Here is a 15414-nt window from a genome sequence, read left to right as displayed (position 1 = left end):
AAGTGAAGGCTGCTGGGATGGCACCGGTTCTTATACCACACCTGTCAAGGCGGAGCCAATGGTAAACTCCTAGGTTTAACCAATGGTCTTTGGCCTCTTGGGTACTGTAATACCTGATAATACCACATTCACCCCCTGTTAAAAAAGAGTCCAGCGGGGGTGATGGCCAATGGTTACAATTGCATCGACAGGGTATGATCAGATATGGAGGTACCGTGATACCTCTTTACAGAGTTGTCGAGGATATTTTACAAGCGTGGAAGATATGTACATTCAGTGTACGTTTACGGTTATAGTTACAGTGAAACAATCAGTCGGTCGGATGACCTGATTGTCCTCCTGGATTGTCTGGGCTTCGGTGGTGATTCTGGTGGGGTTCCGGCCGTCTGCGACTCCGGGAGCGTGGCGTCGGTCTCCATGGCAGCTTCGTTACCCCTAGTCGGCGCTGGTGGGGCCAATGGTTGGGGGCGCGTGTAGGGGGAGTCGGTGGGTGGGATGGCCTAGGTAGGAGTGGCGGGAGGACTGACCCTCCAGTGAGGTGCTGTGGGGGCTGTGGAGGGGGGTAATGGTTCGGGTGCGCGTGGGGTTCTGGTGGGCGCCAGGTCCCGGAGGGAGACTGTCTCTTGCCGGCCGTCAGGGAATGCCACGTAGGCGTACTGGGGGTTAGCGTGCAGCAGGTGGACCCTCTCGACCAACGGGTCCGACTTGTGCACCCGCACGTACTTCCGAAGGATGGGTCAGGGTGTCGCTAGCCAGGTTGGGAGCGAGGTCCGGAGGAGGACTTCCTGGGGAAAACAAGGAGACGTTCCTGAGGTGTCTGATTGGTAGTTGTACAGAGCAGCGACCGGATGGCATGGAGGCCTCCGGGAGGACTTCTTGCCAGCAGGAGACTGGGAGATTCCTGGACCATAGGGCCAGTAGAACAGTCTTCCAGACCGTTCCGTTCTCCCTCTCTACCTGCCCGTTTCCCCAGGGGTTGTAACTTGGTCGTCCAGCTTGAGGCGATGCCCTTGCTGAGCAGGAAATGATGCAGTTCGTCACTCATAAAGGAGGACCCCCGATCACTGTGTATGTACACGGGGAACCCGAACAGTGTAAAGTTACCCTGGAGGGCCTTGATGACGGTGTTTGCGGTCATGTCAGGGCAGGGGGTGGCGAATGGGAACCGGGAGTACTCATCAATCACGTTCAGAAAATACGTGTTGCGGTCGGTGGAGGGGAGTCCATGCTGAGGCGTTCAAAGGGACGGGAAGCCTTTATCAGGTACACCCTCTCTGGCCGGTAGAAGTGCGGTTTGCACTCCACGCAGATTTGGCAGTCCCTGGTGACTGTCCTGACCTCCTCGATGGAGTAGGGCAGGTTGCGGGTCTTAATGAAGTGGAAAAAACGAGTGACCCCGGGTGGCAGAGGTCCTCGTGGAGGGCTCGGAGGCGGTCCACTTGTGCGGTGGCACACGTGCCGCGGGACAGGGCATCGGAAGGCTCAGTTAGCTTCCCAGGATGGTACAAGATCTCATAGTTGTAGGTGGAGAGTTCTATCCTCCACCGTAAGATCTTGTCGTTCTTTATCTTGCCCCGCTGTGCATTATCAAACATGAACGCCACCGGCCGTTGGTCAGTGAGGAGAGTGAATCTCCTGCCGGCCAGGTAATGCCTCCAATGTCGCACAGCTTCTACTATGGCTTGCACCTCTTTTTCGACCGAGGAATGGCGAATTTCTGAAGCATGGAGGGTACGGGAGAAGAAGGCCACGGGTCTGCCCGCTTGGTTGAGGGTAGCAGCCAGAGCTACGTCGGGCGCATCGCTCTCGACCTGGAAGGGGAGGGACTTGTCGATGGCGCGCATCGTGGCCTTTGCAGTGTCTGCTTTGATGCGGCAGAAGACCGGCGGGCCTCCGTCGACAGGGGGAAGGTTGTGGACTGGATTAGTGGTCGGGCTTTGTCTGCGTAGTTGGGGACCCACTGGGCGTAGTAACGGAAAAACCCGAGGCAGCGCCTCAGGGCCTTGGGGAAGTGAGGGAGGGGGAATTCCATAAGGGGGCGCATGCGTTCAGGGTCGGGGCCTATAACTCCATTTCGCACCACGTAGCCGAGGATGGCTAGACGGTCGGTGCTAAATACGCATTTATCCTTATTATGCATTAAGTTAAGGATTTTCACGGTCTGGAGAAATTTCCGGAGGTTGGTGTCGTGGTCCTGCTGGTCATGGCCGCAGATGGTGACGTTATCCAGATACGGGAATGTTGCGCGTTAGCCGTATCGGTCAACCATTCGGTCCATCTCGCGTTGGAAGACCGAGACCCCATTAGTGACACCAAAGGGAACCCTTAAAAATTGATAGAGCCGCCCATCTGCTTCGAAGGCAGTGTACTTGCGGTCACTAGTGCGGAGGGGTAGCTGATGGTAAGCGGACTTGAGATCCACCGTGGAGAAGACCTTGTATTGCGCGATCCTGTTCACCAGGTCGGATATGCAGGGGAGAGGGTATGCATCCAGCTGCGTAAACCTGTTGATGGTCTGACTGCAGTCAATGATCATCCTATATTTCTTCCCGGTCTTCACCACCACTACTTGGGCTCTCCAGCGACTGTTGCTAGCTTCAATGACCCCTTCCCTCAGTAGCCTTTGGACCTCTGACCTGATGAAGGTCCTGTCCTGGGCACTGTACCATCTGCTCTTGGTGGCGACGGGTTTGCAATCCGGGGCGAGGTTCGCAAACAGGGAAGGCGGGTCGACCTTAAGGGTCACAAGGCCGTAGACAGTAAGTGGAATTTGAAGGTCAGGCTTTGCAAGTTACATTGGAAGTCCAACCCCAGGAGTGTAGCCGCGCAGAGGTGCGGCAGGACGTACAGGCGGAAATTGTTGAATTTCCTGCCTTGGACAGTGAGGTCTGCTAGCCAGAACCCCTTTATCTCCACCGAGTGTGACCTGGAGGCCAGGGAGATTCTTTGGTTTACAGGGTGGGTAACAAGTGAACAGCGCCTACCGTGTCGGGGTGTATAAAGCTCTCCGTGCTCCCAGAGTCGATCAGGCAAAACGGCTCGTGGCCATTGATGAACACCGTTGTCGTTGCAGTTGCAAGTGTCCGAGGTCGATTTTGGTCCAGCGTCACCGAGGCCAGATGGAGCAGTTGCGGGTTATGATCGGGCAGTGTGTAGTCGGCCGTGCTGGGGGCCTGGGGCCCCATCCAAGATGACGTCTCCCATGGATCGCACGTGGTGGTCGGGAATGGACAAAATGGCGGCGGGGATGGACAAAATGGCGGCGTCCATCCGTCCAGCGTGGTGTCCGAGGGGCAAGATGGCCGCGCCCGTGGGTCGGACGTGGCCCTAGGATAGTGGGGTGGCGGTGAGTGCTGGCCGCCTGGGGCCCGAGGGGAAGATTGCCGCGGCGGTCCGGAGTCGCTGGAGACCGCGGCCACGGCTCGTGCCAGGCAGACCCCCACAAAATGGCCCTTCTTGCCGCACCCTTTGCAGGTGGAGGTGCGGGCCGGGCAGCGCGTGCGGGGATGCTCCGCCTGCCCGCAGAAGAAACAGCGGGGCCCGACGGAGTTAGCGGCCCATCTTACAGCGCAGGCCTGCGGGAACACGGGAAAGGTCAGTGGGGCTGCCGCTGCGGGATGCCACGCAGCCCAGGGGGCCGCCACGCGGTCGGGCGCATAGGACTGCGCGTTTCTGGAGGCAACAGCCATGGACCCTGCCATGGCCCGTGCCTCTGTCAGTCCCAGGGTGTCCTTTTCCAAGAGTCTTTGGCGGATTTCTGAGGAGCTCATACCTCGCTCCCCGAAACTTGCGGGCAGCCACAGTTTCTGCCCAGCACCAACAGCTCACGATAGAAGTCCTCCAGCGATTCCCCGGGACTTTGCCGTTTAGTTGCGAGCAGGTGACATGCGTAGACCTAGTTTACAGGGCGGATATAATGTCCTTTTAACAGTTCGATCGCAGCATCGTAGTCCTCCGCCTCCTCGATGAGGGAGGAGATTCCAGGGCTTACTCTAGAGTGCAGGAGATGCAGTTTCTGTTCTCCTGAGGGGGTGCCTCTGGCCATCTCGAGGTAGCCTTTAAAGCCACGCCAGCCAGTGCTTAAATATCGCCGCCGAGTTCTCCGCGTGGGGGCTGAGTTGTAGACACTCCGGCTTGATTCGGAGATCCATTCTTTCAGCTTAAGTCTAGTCGATTAAATTTATGCACGATAATTACACTCAAAGACGAGGTTGTAACATAACTGAAGGCTTTAATCGACTAGAACTGTTCCCCAGCAGCTTCGGTACAGAAAGTGAGGGCTGCTGGGATTGCACCGGTTCTTATACCCCACCTGTCAAAGCGGAGCTACATACCAACAGCCAATGGTAAACTCCTAGGTTTAACCAATGGTCTTCGGCCTCTTGGGTACTGTAATACCTGATAATACCACACTTTACAGATGTGGTTTATGTATTAACAGATTTAACTAATGCATCCATAGACATGCTGTACCTGCTAGCTGCGCGTGCCTTGTGCACACCTCATTCTGCTTCCTTCACGGGATCACCCCTCTGGTCATCTGGGCTGTTGTCAGCTTTTTTGAAGACTGGGTTCCATGCCGGTCTTCTATGTTTTAGCCTTTTTAGATGATGCGTCTTGACACCTGGTATTCTTGTAGGCCATCCTGGTGTTTTCAGTTTCTTCCATTTCTTTGCTTGATACTGTTGGCTGCTGCGTTACTGTGTGCTCTCGTGATGCTCTCTGCTCCTGCTCTGATGAGGGTCTTTGGCCTGTCAGTCATATTGTCAATGTCTCCTTTCTTGTTGTCCTAGGGGGACTCATAGGATCCCCCACTCTACTTTTCTTCCTCTTTTTTGGTTTTAGCGCCACTTTGCGACCGCTCCATTTATCTTTTTGGCGAGCTATCTTTTGAGTGTTTTTCGCCTTCGGTTTGGCTCTGGTGTCACCCATTTTGTCGCTGGCCTGCGCCATGGAATCAGTGTGTTGTGGGTCGTGTGAAGAGAGGTCTCGTGTTGGCGTGCTTCCGAGGGACTGTGCTGCACCTTCCACGACCAGCTGCAGAGCCTCATCCGCCGGTATCTGGGATGGATTACCCTCTGGTGTCTGGATTGCCTCACATTCTGGTATCTGGTTTGGATTAACATCGTCAGCAGTGGGCATTGTGCCATCATCTTGTGCTTGAGCCCCAACTGATGGCTCCTCGTCACTCGATATCACTATGCACATTAAATCTTTTTCAGAAATCCCAGGTGGGAAATCATGCTCATCGTGTGATAGTATGTATGTGTCAACCAATGACGTAGAATTGCATCCTGATTCACTATCAACTGACGTTGGGGCGTTGCATACGGATGTAGGCCATGGTTCATCCCTGTCATGAATTATGAAGTATGTATCACCCGTCGCTGGGGAGCTTTTGACGGATGCCGTCATTTGCTCTTTGAACTCCTCCTGTGGTGGAACGGCCTCATGTCTCAGGGAATCCACTATCGGAACTTTTCATAGGTCTGAGACGATTCACCTTATGCCTCTGCAGCCAGCTTCTCCAAAGGTGGTTGTATGTCTACTGCTGTCACCTCATTACGCCCTCAAACAATCTTACCAGCTTTTCATCATTGCCCTCTGCTGACTCACCGTCCGACCTGTCATTTTCTTCATCATATTCATGTTCATCTATATGTCCTCATAGTCCTCATTATCAGAGTTAATATCATCGTACTCATCATCAGTATCTTTGTACTCATCACCAATATCTCCGCACTCATCATCATCATCGTCCGAGAATATAACACAGTTCGTGGAAGTATGTGTTCATGCAGGAATTGACCTATTTTTAAATCAGCAGTGTGTCTTGCTGCAGTGCTTCCACCTAACATTCCATGCTTTGGAACCTCAGGGGGAGTGAAGAAGTTGAAAAAAGAGTCGTTCAGTACAGTTTTTCTGACTGCTTTATGAGTAGGCCGACCCTCAGGCAATTGCTTCAGTCTAATGGTTTTCATTGTGACATTTCTTTCTTTCTTCCAGTTGATGTGGCAGCCTGTGCATCCGGTAACTGTAAATACGAGGAAGCCTGCTCCATCAGTGCCGTGTTGGGTGTTCTGGTTCACAAACAAGCCAACAATGCTGGAAGTGGTGTAACGCTATTTTATTAACTGTTCAACTATGCTAACATACTGTAAACGTGGGTATAAGCAATACCAGCTTAACTGTGGACCCTTTCCTATCACTAGCTATGGTGAGGCACTCAGCACATGGTGAATGTCTGTGTTGCAGGCTGTGAGCTCTGCGCTCTGAGCTGGCTGCTGCTAGAATGAGCGGGAGCTCTCCTGTCCCCTGTCTTTATAGTGCGTGTGCTCTCACTGGTGATTGGCTGCGGTGTTATGTATGCTGGTTGGTCCTACTGCATGTCCATCAGTGTGTGTATGTGATTGCACCATAATGTACTGATGTATATTATGATAATCAGGTCCGTGACTTCATGTGGTTTGTTTTTATGAGCACTTCATTCATGTAGTACTCATTCGATTTAAACTTGAACTCCAGAGTGAAGCTCATTGGCTGTCCGGGATCGAAGAAACTTATCGCAACATCTCGTAGATGCTTTAAAATGAGCTCGTCATGTTCCTATATCATGTGGCGGAGCACATCCTCATTTTCGAAACTGCTAACCAGAACTCTGCATGTCCTTTGGATCCTCCATCTCTGTCTCTGGTTGATCTTCCTTCACTTTCACTGTCACTTGAATCTCATCGGTCAATTGCGCCACTGTATCTGGTTGCGAATTGCTGTAACCTTTTGTCGGTTCGCTGACTGGGACGTACAACCGCTCCACATGCACCCATCCCTAGGATAGACTCACATTTTGTGTCGACAATGGAGAATGGTACTATGTGACACCTGTTGTGTACCCATGATTCTAGGTCACATTCCCCCAATATCTCAAACTCATTCCCACTGTAGCTGATCAGCATTCTTGGACGGGTTATGGCTTTTGGCAGCACTCGCAGGCCATGTAAATCACCAAGACTGAGGAGGTTTTCCTTCGCTCCCATGTCGAGTTTGCCTTGTATCAGCGTGTTGTTTAGCATCACTGGAATGGTCCATCTGTTTTCGACTGCATCTGTTTAGCACTGTTGATCCAGCTGGTCATGAACACTTCTTCCTCTTTTGTCTTTGGACTCATCGGGTCCTTGGTTGAAATTAGATCAACAAAAAATAAGTAATCAAGGGTCATCTCATCAACTGCATTGATCAACTCCATTTGGTCCACTGTAGGACTCGAAAAACATTGTTTCGCAAAATGATTAACACGGCCACACCTGGAATATACTTTTCCAAAAGCTGGGCACTGCTGTCGGCCATGTTGGTTGCCACATTTCTGGCATAAAATGGCAGCTCCTGGTGTCTGCTTAAAATGGCCACCCACATTGAGACGACATTTCTTACTGAACTGCGTCACTGTGCTGATGGCGCTGGCATCTTCCTTCATATTAGCACCAAAATGTTTTGAGCTGAGTGTACTGATTTGCTGTGCAGCCAACTCATTTGCATGACAAATCTCAATTGATTTATCCAATATCAAATCTTCTTCCCGCCGCAATCTCTCACAGAGCTTGTCATTTGATATTCCAAATACTATTTGGTCGTGGATCATTGAAGACTTCAGATAACTGAAATTGCAGGACTGGGCCTTCAGCCTCAAGTCAGGAACAAAACTGTCGAAAGATTCGCCAGATTTCTGGGTGCGCGTATGAAAAATATATCTTTCAAATGCCTCATTCTTTTTGGGAGAGCAATGCCGATGAAAGTACTCTATCACTTGATTGTATCTTTGCTTTCTTCTTCGCTATCGAAAGCACATGTGTTGTAGATTTTGAGTGCTTGTGGACCTGCCACCATGAGCAGCAACGCAATGCACCTTTCATCAGGCTGTGCCTGCAGGCCAAGGGCTGCAACATAGAATCTTCTTTTTCAGTTTCGTTCTTCGGCTGGTTTTCCTTCATCTTTTCTGCTGTTTCCTTTAATGTTCAACACTCTTGGTGCCATGTTGTGTTCTGTTGTTTTGTCCATGCAGTGATACAGAACTGCTGATGACTTACTTAGAATGATGATGTATTAGTCTGACGCCACCTGATGATGGGAGGTTGTATTGCTGTGTGCATGAAATATTATTCACAGGCACAGTAGCACAGTGGTTATCACAGTTACTTCACAGCTCCAGGGTCCCAGGTTCGATTCCTGGCTTGGGTCACTCTCTGTGTGGAGTCAGCACGTTATTCTTGTGTCTGCATGGGTTTCGTCCGTGAGCTCCGGATCCCTCCCACAGTCCAAAGGCATGCAGGTTAGGTGGATCAGCCATGCTAAATTGCCCTTAGTGTCCAAAAAGGTTGTGTGGGGTTGCTGGGTTACGGGTATGGGGCGGAGGTGTGGGCTTAAGTAGGGTGCTCTTTCCAATGGCCGGTGTAGACTCAATGGGCTGAATGGCCTCCTTCTGCAATGTAAATGATATGCCTATATATATATATATATATATGTCTATATATCACCACAACTTAGTTTCAGGAACTGAGATTTCCACTGATAAAATTTAAAACTCTGGGCTATAAGATGGATGGTGGGGGATGGAGGAGGGAGGTGTTGTGGAGGGGATTGGGTAGGGGAGAAGGACGGGGGTGGGACACCAGTGCGGTGAGCGCTGGCTGAAATGGAGCCCCTGAAAGATAGAAAGAAAGAACAGGCATGGCTGCCTGTCTTGGGCAGCCCTGTCCTGTGCTTTGGCCACCACCCACACAGAGTGCTCCAGGCCTTGGACATTTTCACCCATGGCCGAAACCTTCGCCCCCAAGGCCTCCACCATGAACACCAGCCGTGCGGTGTTGACCTGGGTGGCACGCATGGACAGCGCCACCTTCTGATCCAGCAGGCGGTTGGACTCCTCCAATTGCACCTGCAGGTGCTGGATGGTTACCAACAGCCCTTCATCAAGCCCCTGGCTCTGCGACTGCATCTCCACGACAGATGATACCACCCTTTCCAGAAGCCCGAAACCCATCCAGACAGCAGGTAGTCGCTGGTGTCGAACTACCCTCCGACCGACAGCCCACTCAGAGGTTCCTACCTCCACCTGCTGTACTACAGTGTGCGTCCATGTGTAGTGTGCACCAGAAAGTGCCCCAGGAGCCCCTTTGCTAACATGCCCAACTGAGGTGAGTGTCTCTGGGATGGTGGAGGGTGTTGGAGACAGCTGTGATGGGAAGTCAGTGTCGTCGCCGGACTGGTGTTCCGGGGTGTCTCGGGCTGTGGGCCAAGGGCTCCCGACACTGTCCGTATCCCCCTCCTCGCTGCTCTCCTCCTGGGGTTGTGGTTTGGTCAGGGGCAGGGGCCACCAGAAGGATCTGCCTCATCGCCAGAAGATCCTGCAAGATGCAGGACATGGCGCATGATTGGACCGCGGGTCGGGCTGGCGAGGGGTGGATGGGGGTTGTGGGGTGGTGGTGGTTTGTGGTGGGGTTGTGGTAGGGTTTGGGGGGGTGGTCAAGGGAGGGTTGGGGTGGTGGTGGTGGTGGCAGTGGTGGAGGGGGGTTGTGGGAGTGACAACACATGTGCCTGGGGAACCGCAACTCAGCGGGGTCTCACTTGCTCGCGGTTGTGGGCTGCCTTCTTCTGGGGGTTGGGGGAGACAGGAAATGCACAGTATTAGACAAACGGATGCATGCAGCATAGGGGGTGAGTAACTGGTGGCCATCTTGGCCAGAGCACCCGGCCATGGCGCCGGTATGGCTACTGGCATGTGGTGCAGGGTGGGGGTTCGGTCGTCCTCAAGGTGGGGGGTTGGCTATGGATGTGTGGGATGGGGGTTGATGCCTGGGGCACTGTGCTGCCTACTCACCTGTCTACCCTGAGGATGTCAGGCAGTTAACTACGACAATGCTGGCCGGGCCTGGAGGTGTTGCCCATGGCACACACGGCCTCTCCCACCTGTGCCCAGGTGCATGGCGGCGGGTGGCAACCACCTTCCCACCCCAGGGTACAGGGTGGCCCACCTCCTCCACTGCACCCAGCCGTGTCTCCAGTTTTGCGTCGGTGGAACAGGGTTCTGCTCCTTTTTGCTGCGATCTTGTTGGCTGGGATGAGTGTGTGTGGGGGGGGGAGTGGAGTGCTTATATGCAGCTGCAGCTTGTCAGCCTCTCGATTTTCCATCCCGACTTCGGCAAATCGGACACCGTTTTCCATTGGAATCGATTGTATTCCATTAGCGCCGGTGATAGCCCATGAACATTTGATGAATTGCTGTGAGAATGGCACCAATTATCCTGTCGTGGAACACCACCAATGCAGTCCTGGCGTCAACACTTATCTGAAACAGAGAATCCTGCCAAGTAAATTTTGCCCCAGTCATTTGGAATGAACGTGTGTTGCTTTCGAGCCTATACTCACCAGAGGCCCCTTTGTTGAAGTCTGTATCACTTTGCAATGTAACTGACAGAACTTACTTAGCCTGGTGACCTCCAGGGCTATCTGTGTATCTACTGTACATACATTTTATGGGGTTTACATGCTCCTTGCATTGCAGACCCAAATGTGACAATTCTCCCTGAAGATTCTGGCCACAATCTGTAAGGTCTATGAAAGGGTTAAGAGGGAGGTTGACCCGACTCCTGACACACGCAGTTTACTTGATGAGCGAACCTGAAAGAATTTCATCTTGCAGCTGATTTCACCTGAGCAGCATCTGACAAACTGCAATAGCTCCAGGGTTATCACAGCACCTGCACTGGGACTCATTACTTCTTTACTCATTCCACAGATAGCGAGATTGAGTCGACAGAACAAAAAATACTTTAAAACATTTTGAATCTAAACTTGTAATTTAATTTCAGAAATGCACTTAATGGTTTTCATTAGTTAATATAATTTCAGTCACCAAAACACAGTTATTTCTAATTTCTGACATGCAGTCTTTGTTTCCAGTTCCCTGCCTATTACAGAGTGTCCCATTCTTTTTAAGCCTCAAAAAAGCAGATTTGTAACCCCTCCTACATCTTAAAAGATATTTTCTAGGATTTCCTCAAACAAATGGCATTATTCTTAGGTGTACCAGGAATGTAAAACAGCAACATTTATCATTATCATATCAGATGGTTGTTAAAGAATTAAAGATATTGCAAGGTTAATCAAAATCTGGTGCCACATGTTTCAAAAATTAATGAGCAATAAGAAATATTAAATTACTGCTGTAATCAATTAGCGAGCAAGGACAGCTTTCCTAATCACTACAAACAACTGCAGAATGCTCTGCACAATTTGAGCTGTCTGATTTCTTCAATGACACATTAAGGCATTTACCTCCATGTCAAATGAACTTCTCAAATGAAGAGACTCAGAAGAATGCCCTGTCATCATGGAGGTAAATACCTCTAACTGGTATTGCAAATATATTTTGCAAATTCTCCCAGTGCTATGCCAATTTAAACATGTGATTTAAAGCCAGAACAAGGCAAGACCTTTCACAAAGTAGTGATGCAACAATGGTTAATTACGAGAATATGTAAATTAATTAGTGTTCTGAAAAAGAACAAAACAAATTCCTCAAGCACTTAAATCCAACAAGAGTTTCCATGGAAACACTTTTTTGTTGGAAAAAAAGTGTATCTGCATCTCTCTCATGCATTGGAAATGACACACCTGGGGTGTCATTCTCCGACCCCCCGCCGGGTCGGAGAATGGCCGTTGGCCGCCGTGAATCCCGCCCCCACCCCCGCCGAAGTCTCCGGTACCGGAGATTGGGCGGGGGCAGGAATCGGGCCGCGCCGGTTGGCGGGCCCCCCCGCTCAATTCTCCGGCCCGTATTGGCCGAAGTCCCGCCGAGAAATTGCATGTCCCGCCAGCGTAAATTAAACCTGGGGCGTCATTCTCCGACCCCCCGCCGGGTCGGAGAATGGCCGTTGTCCGCCGTGAATCCCGCCCCCGCCGAAGTCTCCGGTACCGGAGATTGGGCAGGGGCGGGAATCGGGCCACGCCGGTTGGCGGGACCCCCCGTTCAATTCTCCGGCCCGGATGGGCCGAAGTCCCGCCCAGAAATTGCCTGTCCCGCCGGGGTAAATCAAACCTGGTATTTACCGGCGGGACCAGGCGGCGTGGGCGGGCTCCGGGGTCCTGGGGGGGGGCGCGGGGCGATCTGACCCCAGGGAGTGCCCCCACAGTGGCCTGGCCCGCGATCGGGGCCCACCGATCCGCGGGCGGGCCTGTGCCGTGGGGGCACTCTTTCCCTTCCGCCTCCGCTACGGCCTCCACAATGGCGGAGGCGGAAGAGACTCTCCCCACTGCGCATGCGCGGGAAACTTTCGGCGGCCGCTGACGCTCCCGCGCATGCGCCGGGAAACTGTCAGCGGCCGCTGACGCTCCCACGCATGCGCCGCATTTCCGCGCCAGCTGGCGGGGAAACAAACGCCATTTCCGCCAGCTGGCGGGGCGGAAATCCCTCCGGCGTCGGCCTAGCCCCTCAATGTTGGGGCTAGGCCACCAAAGATGCGGAGCATTCCGCACCTTTGGGCCGGCGCAATGCCCGTCTGATTGGCGCCGTCTTTGGCGCCAGTCGGTGGACATCGCGCCGTTGGGGGAGAATTTCGCCCCTGGTATTTACCGGCGGGACCAGGCGGCGTGGGCGGGCTCCGGGGTCCTGATGGGGGCGCGGGGCGATCTGACCCCGGGGGGTGCCCCCACGGTGGCCTGGCCCGCGATCGGGCCCCACCGATCCGCGGGCGGGCCTGTGCCCTGGGGGCACTCTTTCCCTTCCGCCTCTGCTACGGCCTCCACCATGGCGGAGGCGGAAGAGACTCACCCCACTGCGCATGCGCGGGAAACTGTCAGCGGCCGCTGACGCTCCCGCGCATGCGCCGGGAAACTGTCAGCACCCGCTGCCGCTCCCGCGCATGCGCCGCATTTCCGCGCCAGCTGGCGGGGCAACAAACGCCATTTCCGCCAGCTGGCGGGGCGGAAATCCCTCCGGCGTCGGCCTTGCCCCTCAATGTTGGGGCTCGGCCCCCAAAGATGCGGAGCATTCCGCACCTTTGGGGCGGCGCGATGCCCGTCTGATTGGCGCTGATTTGGGCGGCAGTCGTTGGACATCGCACCGTTAGAGGAGAATTTCACCCCAGGTAATTAAAACAAGGGTTTTGCCCTTACACAAGGGTTATTGTTTCGGGAGTACCCCAGTTCTATTACCTTTATCATCTTTTGCTGGTTCCTCAATGCTAATAAATTTACTGCAAAAGTAAGGGGGAGAGGGGGAAACTCGATAGTCCCTGAAAATGGGCGTATGGGTTGTGATGGGCGATTAACCTGTGACTGCTGATTCCCATGCAGGCAACACGCCAACTTCATGCTGCCTGCTAATTTGAATGATTGCTGCCTGCAGCCGGTGCTAAACATGCTGTTGAGTCCTTGCAAGCCTCAGTAAAGGGCTCATGTGTGTGAGATGTTAGCCCCGCTGAAAGCTAGTCTGTATTCCTTTAGGCCAGATTAGTGAGCTTTCATTTTGGCTGGAGCAAGTGAAAGAAATGTTTGTGGAAGGAGTTCTTCGCAGGATGAAGTCTAAATAATGGTGCAAAAGCAGGGAATAATATTCTCCAAGTGGATGACTCGGTGGAAAGGAGGAGAAAGAGAAGGGGAGGCCCGCCAGATAAACTTTGCAAAGAAAGTGGGGTCACCTGGTAGCTGTGATGATCAATGCCATTCATCAAGCGTCTCAGACCTCGAAGGAGTGCCACAAAAGGTTCAATGATCTCACAAAAGTGGTAAAGGGCAGTGAATATATCTTCAAATGCTGCTTTTTGTATTTTTCCCATTCACCACATCTGCACCATTTTGTTTTTTACATGTTGTATACTTAGTCCTGCATCGCATTATATCACTTTTAAAGACGTTTCACTTCCATCATTTTACCTATTAATAGATCTGTCCAGTTTACTTTGGACTGTCTCTATCTAATACCATTGAAGTCAGCATTAGCTGAATCTAGAAGTTTTTTATTTCTCCGTTTCAGACACTACATTGAATCAATCACTATTAGATAAATGCTCATGCGCTATTAGACTAGTAACTAAATTTGGCTCATTACACATTACTAAATCTGATCTGTTCCCATCTTTGCTCTCGGGCCTACTGTACCGGAAAACTATCCTCGATACATACCTTTCTGTTATGTGCTAATCTGCTTATCCCAATTAATGTGAAAGTTAAAATCCCCCATTAGAACACCCTGGGTGGGATTCTCCTTCCCGCCAGACCCATTTCCCGGTGCGGCGCGCCCACGCCGGCAGTGGGATCATCCGCCCGGCAGCCGGCCAATGGGGTTTCTCATTGTGCCCACCCTCACGCCGGCGGGAAATCCGCGGGGGGGGGGGGGGGGTGTGCTGCCGGCAAAGCAGAGGATCCCGCCGACGGAGAATCCCGCCCTCTATCTTGGTACTTACTGTCTAATTTCTGCATTTATAAAACCTACCACTCCACAGCTGCTGCCAGTGACCTGCACACAACCTTTTCGACAGATTTAATTTTTTTCTAATTCTCAATCCTACCAATAGAGCCTCCATTGCATGCTTTATCTCTTACTTTATCCCCTCGTATCATTGTTAATCACTAAGTTTACTCCTCCACAACATCATCCCTATCTTTTCTTGAGCATCTTATAAGAGGAGGCGGCGGTAGTGGCACAGTACCAGTAATCCTGAGACCCATGGTATTGCTCTAGTTTCAAATCCCACCACAGCAGATGGTGAAATTTGAATTCAATAAAAATCTGGAATTACAAGTCTAATGATGACCATGAAACCATAGGCGATTATTATAAAAACCCACCTGGTTCCCTTTGGGGAAGGTAGTCTACCATCCTTACAGGTCTGGCCTACATCTGACTCTTAACTGCCACTCAGCTCAAGAGCAACAAATGCGGCCTTGCCAGCGACGCCCACATCTCATGAAAGAATAATGAAAAAAAATCCTGTTATAATTAGTTTCCAACCCTGGCCATCTTCAAGCCAGATCTCTGCTTTTAAAAATGGTTCGATGCGATGCAGGACCATAGTTACTGCCACGAAGTGGGAAGAGTTCTACTTTTCAAAAAAGCAAGCCTGAATTACCAGAGAAGTATGAAGCAACAAATAAACGCAAAGAAAAATTATATAACATGCAAAAAACACATGTCTAGCATGTAATACCCTCCAAGTTGAATTGAGACCTACATTTTATTCAATTTATATGAAGAATACTTACATGGGCCATACAACTTAACTTTTCTTTCTAATGTTTTAATCAACGTTTCTCATTTCTCAAGTCTCTCCCCGCTTTAATTACTTCAGAATTTTTCATTTTCCCTTTCCATGAAATGCTTAGAGCACAATTTCTGACTGTTAATCTACTCTCTTATTTTTT

This window comes from Scyliorhinus torazame, chromosome 6, assembly GCF_047496885.1.
Source record: "Scyliorhinus torazame isolate Kashiwa2021f chromosome 6, sScyTor2.1, whole genome shotgun sequence".
Lineage (NCBI taxonomy): Eukaryota > Metazoa > Chordata > Chondrichthyes > Carcharhiniformes > Scyliorhinidae > Scyliorhinus > Scyliorhinus torazame.
Note: the sequence above shows the minus strand (reverse complement) of the source record.